Source organism: Plectrocnemia conspersa, unplaced genomic scaffold (assembly GCF_051122295.1).
Source record: "Plectrocnemia conspersa isolate PC_06_02 unplaced genomic scaffold, ASM5112229v1 ptg000012l, whole genome shotgun sequence".
In the NCBI taxonomy this organism is placed as follows: Eukaryota; Metazoa; Arthropoda; class Insecta; order Trichoptera; family Polycentropodidae; genus Plectrocnemia; species Plectrocnemia conspersa.
Window position 1 is genome coordinate 9,416,548 of NW_028277176.1, and position 9,639 is coordinate 9,426,186.

The following is a 9,639-nucleotide window of genomic DNA, read 5'->3' on the forward strand; positions in this document are numbered from 1 at the left end:
CAACCAAAAAAAATAGCATGTAGGTATTGTACGTGTGCAAAATTTAACTCTTAAGTTGACTCGGCTGTGCGTAAAATTAAAGTTTCGCAATAACATGGCAATTTCGACAGATGCGAGTGGAAAGTTTTCCTCGGCCGTTAGAATTTTCCGCCTCGTCCGTGCGAATTTCCCGGAAACATTAAGATGAAATCTGAATAACTTCGCAACCTTGACGCCGAATCACTATTTGCAATTTACGGCACATTTCTTCAAACACTCTGGGGGATGCTCTATGTCTATTGGTTTCAGATGCTGAATGAAAATCGATGATATTATTCACTGACGACTTTAACTCAACATTATCTCGTCTTTAATGGTTTATTCGATTAGTATATATTTACATGTATTACTGTAAATTTAAAACATATATATATATATATTCAACGCACAAGTATTGCTGGTTAAATGGCAGATGTTCAGGTTGATCTACATAAACGAAACAGTATTTACATATCGATTTTCGGTTAGAATTGAAATCGACCACCCAAAATATTTTTGCTTCTAAAGGTTCATCATTAATCTACGTTCATTTTTTTTCAAACAGGTCCTTTTTTCACACAGATTTTTTTTTGACAAATATTTAAAGTTTTATAAGTTTGATGTTTGGTCTACAGAGTTTTAAAGGACCTAGGATTGATGTTTGAAGCTCTACAAGAATTATCAAAATTAAATTAGGACCTATAGGACCATAACATGAACCTGTATAAGGCAAATGATAAAATAAAAATGGAACAAATTTTTGATGAAAGAAGGCAGAACTTTGCGCACTTTCGGCAATGCGCTGTTGCTTCTATAAGTAATCTTCGCTTTAATGGAGTTCTGCTTCATTAAAAAGATTCAAGAAAATTGAAAGAGTTCCTCGAATTTCTTAATAGCAATAATGATTCGGTGAATTATTCTTATGTACTTTCTCAAAAATATTGGCCTGAAGATATTAATACTCAATTGAATATTTGAGAAGTAGAAATAAAAAACTTTTTAATCAGACTGCAATTAAGTGAATACATTCTCTAAAAGACACGTCCATAAAACTGTTGTATTTAAAAGGATAAATCTAATTTACACCCTAACGAGAAATTCGTTATTGACTAAGACAATTTCATCACTTTTGTTCATCAAACTGTCAGATCACCTGACACTCTTAGATCCTTCAATGTACATTGATCTATGATTACTCAGAAGAAGACATTCGGTTATAGATACTAACAGCAAGAAAAGGGATCTAAAAAATTGTCGTAAGAGATGTTGTATTGAATTGTACAAAACTTTGGAACATTTCATTTTAATACAATAAATTAAAATTAATGTTAAGAACTGAAAATATCATCTTATTATAAAAGATGACAAGATGTGACATTTTTTCTTACAAAAAAATCACTGTGCATATAAAAACCAATAGAGCATTTGGACAATTTATAGTAGTGTCGATAGAATCTAGCACCAAAAGCAGTTTTATTGATTGGAAAAATATTAACTGAAAATTTTAAATACACTGTTTTTTCATGAAAAGTCAAGATATATATTTATATGAGTACCGGTTTATCAATGTTTTTCATTTATCAAGAAATGAGAATTCTCATTTTCAATTCTCGATTTTCTCGAAAATTTTCTATAAATTTTGCTAAATAAAAACATATAGATACTTAATACAATAAGTTATTACAGATATATGTTTTTATTTTTGCAATTTTTTTTGTCAATATTTTGTAAATTTTAGCAATAAAATTGTATTATTTATAGTGATTTTTAAAATAATCATTATTTATTAAAATACAGTAGGTTCATTATCAAATATTATTTGCTATAATATACAGGAATAATCGCATTACCAGAATTAATTGCTCTACTTCGATTGATTACAGCGTCTAATTACGAAAGAATTTCAGAACCATAGAAAAAATTAGCAATAAAATTTGTTGCTAAGATAAAAACCACTCGATTATTGAAAAAATGCAATACAATTTCGCCGACAGGCAAATATTATGGCTTATCTTTGTGCAAAGCCCTTATAGATTTTCGCAATCTTCCGATTCCCACAGCGTAGCAAAGCAAAGAGTAGCAAAGCAAAGATAATGGCAATTAGAGTACTTGAGAAAATCGTAAACATTTTTTTTTATGCAAATACTTCCAAGAAAGCATGCATATTTTTTAACATCTGGCGTGGATGCACTCTTTCTTATGCATCGGTTTTAATTTAATTTTTTAAATATTCATTCAAATTTAATTTTGAACATAAAAAATGCTCCACAAAAATAAAATTAATTAATTAGTAAATTATTTTATACACTTACTTAAAACGTTACCTACTATTGCCTTAAACGAAACTTTTAATCAATATTAGTATGTAATTATTTTGTGAGTGCGTTTCTTTTTTAATTAAAACAAAATAGTAATTGGAACTTTTTCCATATGATATTAATTTGCTTAATGGCGCAATATATTATATGTCGATAGCTAATGATATTAAAAAGTATTTGGGGCAATTATTGACAGTTAAACTATAAGAGTACACAAAGCATTTCAAATATCGTTTATTATTTATTTGCGATATTAAAATTCGATCGCTGCCAGAAAAACGTCCATTTTCTACGTGTAACAAATCAAGTACTACTTATAACAAATACTTGTAAATCTATCATTCGAACATAATCTCATATTCTCGCACTCAGAATCCATAATTAAAACCCATTGAATATCGATTACACCTCTTTAAAATAAAGCATTCAATAAGAGCTACTACCTTAATTAATAATATATTATTTTTTTAAAAGTATTTATTAAATTATAATTTTTTAACGCTAAAATGATAAGATGCGATCCTTTATAGTTAATATATTTACCATTGTTGTGTGGCATTATCCAGTAAATTGAAATTAAAAGCTAGTTAAGATTCTGGACCGTCTATCGTCGTCGTTCGACAACTGAGAAAAGTGTAAATTTAAATTAAATTTATAAAAATGAACACTAATGCCAGCACGTTAAACATACAAATTAATATATATTTATTTAAAATAAATATTACCTTATTTTTGTTACAGGGTATTTTAAATATTGTTTTTTTTTCTACTTTATTATAATTTAATATATTAAATACTAGTATTTTAATATGATTTTTTAAATAATCAAAAACCAGTGTTAAAAGCCTTAGATGTAGCTGTGAATTAGAAATTATTATTACTATAATTACTTTGGCATATGCAAATATTTTCAAAAGCTTAAACCTATGCTTTGTATAATATTTACGAATATACTAATTTATTAGGAAGCCGTTGATATTTCAAGAGCCTATTAACTTTAATAAATATACATATTTTGTATTAACAATTCATGATAAACAAGAATATTCTTAGAAAGCAATATTTATTCAAATACATAATAAATTAGGGCATTTCGTGCGTCTGTATATATGTATAACGAGACGCAATCTCTCTGAATTTATTAAATAACCAGTTAAAGCATAAATATTACATTCAATATAGAAAATACTAAGCTTTCTGCTTTTTATTCATAAATTAGTAAATATTTGCCGATTCTCAATATTAACATGTTTTATATAGTATTACTAGTACTTATAAATTATAAGAAATAGTTACTCGACTCGATTTAATGCGCAACAGCTATACAAAAATATATAATTACTTTCCCAAACAGATTTATATATTATACACAAATCTGTTTACTTTTAGAAAATATTTACAAAAAAGAAATCTCTCATAATTAAAATAAATTAGATTTCCCGTAATTAAAATAAATTAATTTTCATAATAAATTATCAAAAATACCATTCAAGATAAAAATACAATTTATTTTAATTGTGTACTTTTTATCGATAAAAACGTATCTATAGAAAGCAAAAGATTGTATATCTTATATCCACAAGGTTAGGCAAATAATATTTGCTTGTGGTGTCAAAAAGTCTCATTTTCATATATAAATAATATTTAAATATATTCACACACAAAACATATACTAAATTCGTGGTACATATTACAATATATATTCATGTGATATATATAAATATACATACCGTAGAGGGATGAAATAGGACGAGCGTGAATTATGACATAAATATACATAGGCAAAAAAATATGTCGTGAAATGTAAACACGACAATGTTGTGGAAACACTGATTCACGACAGGGACACGTGCTTCCACCGTGGGGCTACGAACGCGACTAGATTTACGCTCGTAGACGTCTACGCAGCTACGACCGTACTTCAAAGCCAGCGGTTTTCAAATTTTCCCGATATTTTTGCGATTTTTTTCTACGCTAATGTTACGTTTCATATCTTAGCACATATCTACCACTTTAACGTAACAAATCTACGTTGGCTCATTTCACATACATAAATAAAAAATAATTAATCCCAAACATGGTTTTAAATTTCTCATTTAAACTATTGCTTTAAAGGTATAGATTATTTGTTACTTTACTGCTAATAATATTTGGAAAAATTAGTAATTGGTTTTAAATATTGAGATACAAACATATATACCACATGAACATTACGACGGGCTTTTGAAACGAGCAGCCGAAAAGATGCACTTAATAAATCATGACATTATGCAGTTGCTGCTAAAATTGCATATTTAATGCCTATACATGTATTTAAAGACGTGTGAGGGTTTCAACAATAACCATTAGAAATCTTCAAACACCAATAGTTTGTCTAACAGAACAAGAGGAAAGACGGGTCGTATTAGAATTTCTATCCGTGTACATTTTACTAAGAGTGTTGAGATACAATTCATTGCATTTTCGACGTAAAGTCTACTCAACGGAACATATTTTTAAATTATTGATGGGGTGGTGTCGACAATCTATCAATCGACTTTCAGCTGCAAGCCTTAGACTGCCATAGAGAGCCACGATCGCATCCCTTATTCTTGTTTAGTTTTGAATCGTGTAAGAAAGTAAAAATTTAGCGTGCTTCTTGACGGCTGTTAGGTTCGTGGGCACAGTTTGTGGGACTTCAAACGCGCATATAGCGTGTCTCTCGACTGGTATATATGAGTCGATCAATATGTGTGATGAACAAGTATGTGTATGTTTGAATATATTAATTGTATATTTATTTAATAATATACATAAAAAAATAAAACTTGTTTGTGTAAAGGCCTTAATCACGCATTTAGAAAACTTGTTGTGTTATGATTGTCAGATATGTAGTAGTAAATAAATTAAATTAAATTAAATATATATCGGTAAAACAACCAGAATTGCACAATAGCCACGCAGACTTTCAAAAGCCATCAAATAATCTACAAACCTTTTTCAAATTAAGCATTGTATGAATTATCCTTTGTAATTATCGTACAACCACATTAAAACCTGTTAACAAAAGGGAACGATGTTGATAGTAGAGCGACAATCAACAACCACTGTATTTAAAAAGTCTTTACTGAAATGAATTGTGAGAAAAAATTGAATGCATCACAACGACCATATCCTCAAATTTTAAAGGTCATACGATACAAAATATCTTACCAAAAAAAACAAACGAAAAATAACATATCCAATTACACCTCTAAATTAACATAATTGACCTCTTTCACGCTGGCCAAGTGTATATAAGAATAAATAATAATCCTCAAGCAATAGTAAGAAAAAAACAGCTGGAGAGTAAAAATCATCATCCTGCTACCATCGCATATTAATTTTGGTGCAATAATAAATATAATTCGTTCTTTGAGTATTTACTGACAATTTTTTTATTTTAAAGCGAAAAATAGCAGGAATATTTTAGGTTCTATAGATCAGAGAACTAATAAAATATTTGAACTTCATAAATCAATAAACAGTATTGAGTCACGTTCTTGGATCTCAGCTTGATTTTAATATTTAACTATTTTGAAACATATACATAAGAAAATTAAGCTTCTGCTAAACTGCTAAAATGCGGTATATTGTTTGTTGTCTTGGCTGCAATACTAGTTTTAAATCTATATATTACCTCTACAATCACTTAAGAAGAAAAATTTGACCAATATATCAAATTTGTTATATATTATACATATTATGATGTACTACTCTATAGAAGGAAATACTAAATAAGTGTTGTTAGTTAGTTTATAATGTAAAGCACGAATATTAATGAAAGTATGTAAATCATTGGTTTGAAATAAACCGACTAGTGGTTTTGTGGTTTTTTTTATATAAAAGATAATTAGTTTATGATATGTTAGCAAAATGTGTGCTCGCCAGTGTAACTAATGCTAAACTGATCTGTTTTTAAATACTAAAATTTCACTGCTGGAATCGATCGTAGTTCCTGCTGTTACCTCTGAAGTACATTAATTTAATAATAAAGAAAATATTTTATCGTAAGTGAAAGATAATTTTTTAATAGTATTATTAAAATATGTATTAATAATCTAAAAGTATTTCACAAAATAGATTCCATTGAATAATTTATTTTTTATGCATCGTCATTCGCTAATCGTTTACCGTTTAACGTAAAAAATTGTCATTTCATGACATACTTATAATCGAACGAGATTACCAAGAAAATAGCAAAAAAATTAGACACGAAACTAAGTGAATATTTTAGGTCTAGATACATATTTGGATGTATATAAGTATTATTTTTAAAACAAATCCAATGATACGTAATAATTTAAGACTAATGGGTACTTTAAGAAATCTTTCATTCAAGGATTATTAAAAGCGAAAGCGCATTATGTACATTTGCATAAATAATGTATTATCAGAGAGATTAAAATTAAAATTAAGATTAGGAAAATGAAAACGAATATAATAATTCACATACATGTGTATCATACACGAAAAGCTTATTTTTATATAAGGCAAATTTATTTAGGTATAAATTATTAATATTGTGCAAAAACTTTTTTGACATGAAAAGGGAATCAGCTGTTTTCTCACTCTTCTCTTATGTCTTAATATATCAGGTGGAGATATCAAAATTAAGCTCTTGTTTCAAGTAAATTCCGAATGGAAGTCCTGACGGGAGCGAATTCTAAATGGATATGAACGATATACGCTATGTATACTTGAGGATGTTTCCTTGCTCACCCACTCTCAACACAATAGACCAGGCCTCGGCAACCTTTTTTGACTGTGGGTCAAAATAATTAAAATATGACTATTAAAAAGACTATTCGGGTCAGTGAATATTTTTGGTCCTAACAATCATATGTGGTCTAGTCGTGACATCGTAACACATTCATTATGTAATGAAAAAATGCAAGCGATAATAAATAAGATCCATTGCCAATCAAAACAGCAAAGAATTTCAAGAACGACTGAACAATTACAACACAGGGTTATAAAAACCATTACCAATAATCACTATTATCAAAAATTACTAAACTGTGTTAAAAACTTGCATAATATATTTATGCTTTTTAACACATGCCTTAAATCAATTAGGTATGTCTTACATTGGGAAATGCCAACAGTGGTTTTGCTTATAAAGAGACACCTGGGAGATGACCTTTACTATATTTAAGGGATACATACCCAAACAAAGTTTAAGAGTACAAGTGAAGAAAAGCTTTTGACTCAAACCAGTGCCACAAGACTACCAGCAGATATAAGAGATAAGAAAGACTTGGTTAATTTAAGAGACAATAAAAAAGATTTGCCATTTTCACAACTTCACTATTGCTAGGATTTAACTTTACTACTTCGATCCTGACCGCCTGTTACATTTTTTTTATTCAAACTGAACTTTTTTTTATTTATCGATACTTACACCTGAATTGTATCTATAGATCGGTATAATTTATATTTGTGCAATAAGCTTTTATATCAAATCAGCTCTCTTGGCATTAAAATGCGAAACTTAAATAAATTTTCGAACCTCTGTTTATAATTCACTATACTCAGATTTTTTATACAAAAATACTTTGGCTTTCTCAAAGTACATTTATTATATAACTATTCGGCCTAATGCATAAGATCGAGCTATTTTAAATAAGAACCCCCAGAAGTAGAGATCGACATTATACTTTCAAAAACGCAGAAACGTATATTTAAGTTTAGCAGCTTAATATTTAAACTATTTATTACCACTAAGCAATATAATTTTACTCGTTTATACGCGTTGTTAAGATATTATATTAAATTGTCATGCTCAAGAAAAAATCTTTTTGCCTTAAATGACGATGCGGCCATCAAAAAATAGACTAATTTACGGAATTGGTAAAAATACACAAGCATTGGAATTGAGGAACATTCTTTAGAGGTTGGAAATTCGTCATTTTCCTTAATTGGTAAAAAAAAAAAACATTTTACTATTTATCAAAGCTGCTCACACAAAAAATCGAAAAGACTACAGACGCAATTATTCAAGCAGCGTTGAAACGTCAGCTCTTTGAATACTGCCACTCTACTACTTTTTAACTTTAACATATAATATTTGTGTAATATATAGTTATGGAAAATTCGGGACCATGGCCGGAGTATATATACATAAATTAAAAATAAAAATAGGGATAATTCAAAAAAGTGGCAACACTGGTGAACCCCCACCTGACCAGGTCGAGGACGAGAGCGACGGCTAGTCTCTGAGGAAAAGTGACAGACTCTTCGATACATCAGACGCACACATACAAGTAAGATCGCGATGGCATCCCTAGCATATTATTATTTTTTAAATTAACGTATTGTTTATATTTTTACCGACTTTATTCTACGCGTTACTTAGCTTTTTGAGATGTGAGGACTTGCGTATCGCGCCTTGTTTGCCGACGTATCGACCACCAATGTTAAGGCCATCATCTTGGGTGTAATTTGGACTTTATCTCAGCCGCTGCAGACCTTGCAGCTGCGTCATATTTGATTCGATCTTATTTATTTATTTGTTACTAAAAAAAACAAGTGCATTAATTTTATGTATGTATTTATATTTGTATGAATTTTGTTAAAATTTAATTTAACTTGATTTAAAATCGCTAACCAGGTATTTGAAAGTGTTTTTTGCATCGTCTCTTTTACTTAGTGCTATTTTTTTTTATTTTGCAGAAAGTTTTTGTTGTATCAAAGACTATATAGTGATTTTTATCGAAAGTGTGTTTTGCTGAAGTTGATTTTTCGTCAAACCATTTTATCGCGTTTTTATCTATTTTTCTTTGTAAAATCCTATAGTTTGTCTGCAAATGTAAATTTTGTCACAATTGATAAAATAAATATGATAAGCTAAATTAGATTTTAATAAATCTCACACAAATATAAATATATTTAAACGTACAAATTCGGAAATTAATGCACTGGTTGTCCCCTTAGTAACAAGCAAACAAAAGACAAATAAGAAAAATAACAATTAGTTCAAATTTGATACATAATATTTTTACAATATTTAACTGAAATCGTGATACTGCAAACTGTATTTAAAGTTAATGTAGATATTTGACTTAATAATTTATTAGTCGTTCAAACTCTATGTACTTTACTCCCTTCAAATTTTGCTTGAATAAGATATTATTTAAATAAAACTCTTACTGAAGTTGGAAAGCACCGAATGTTAATACTTTAACGCACGCAATGGCTCTTAGATAGGTGCATATACACATGTACATGATTATCATTTAAAGACATTCAAATTTACTACTTTTAAACTTTTAAGTGTCAGTTT

General features: G+C 28.7%; 1 protein-coding gene across 1 annotated transcript in view; it reads right to left on the reverse strand.

Moving 5' to 3' along the window:
* LOC148228141 (serine/threonine-protein kinase 32A) overlaps positions 1 to 4,216 on the reverse strand; it is a 98,461-nt gene extending 94,245 nt beyond the window's left edge. The window contains exon 1 of the mRNA XM_088199502.1: positions 4,067 to 4,216. The gene's annotated coding sequence lies outside the window, so the exon portion shown is untranslated. The remainder of the gene's footprint in view (positions 1 to 4,066) is intronic.
* Positions 4,217 to 9,639: the final 5,423 nt, after the last annotated feature.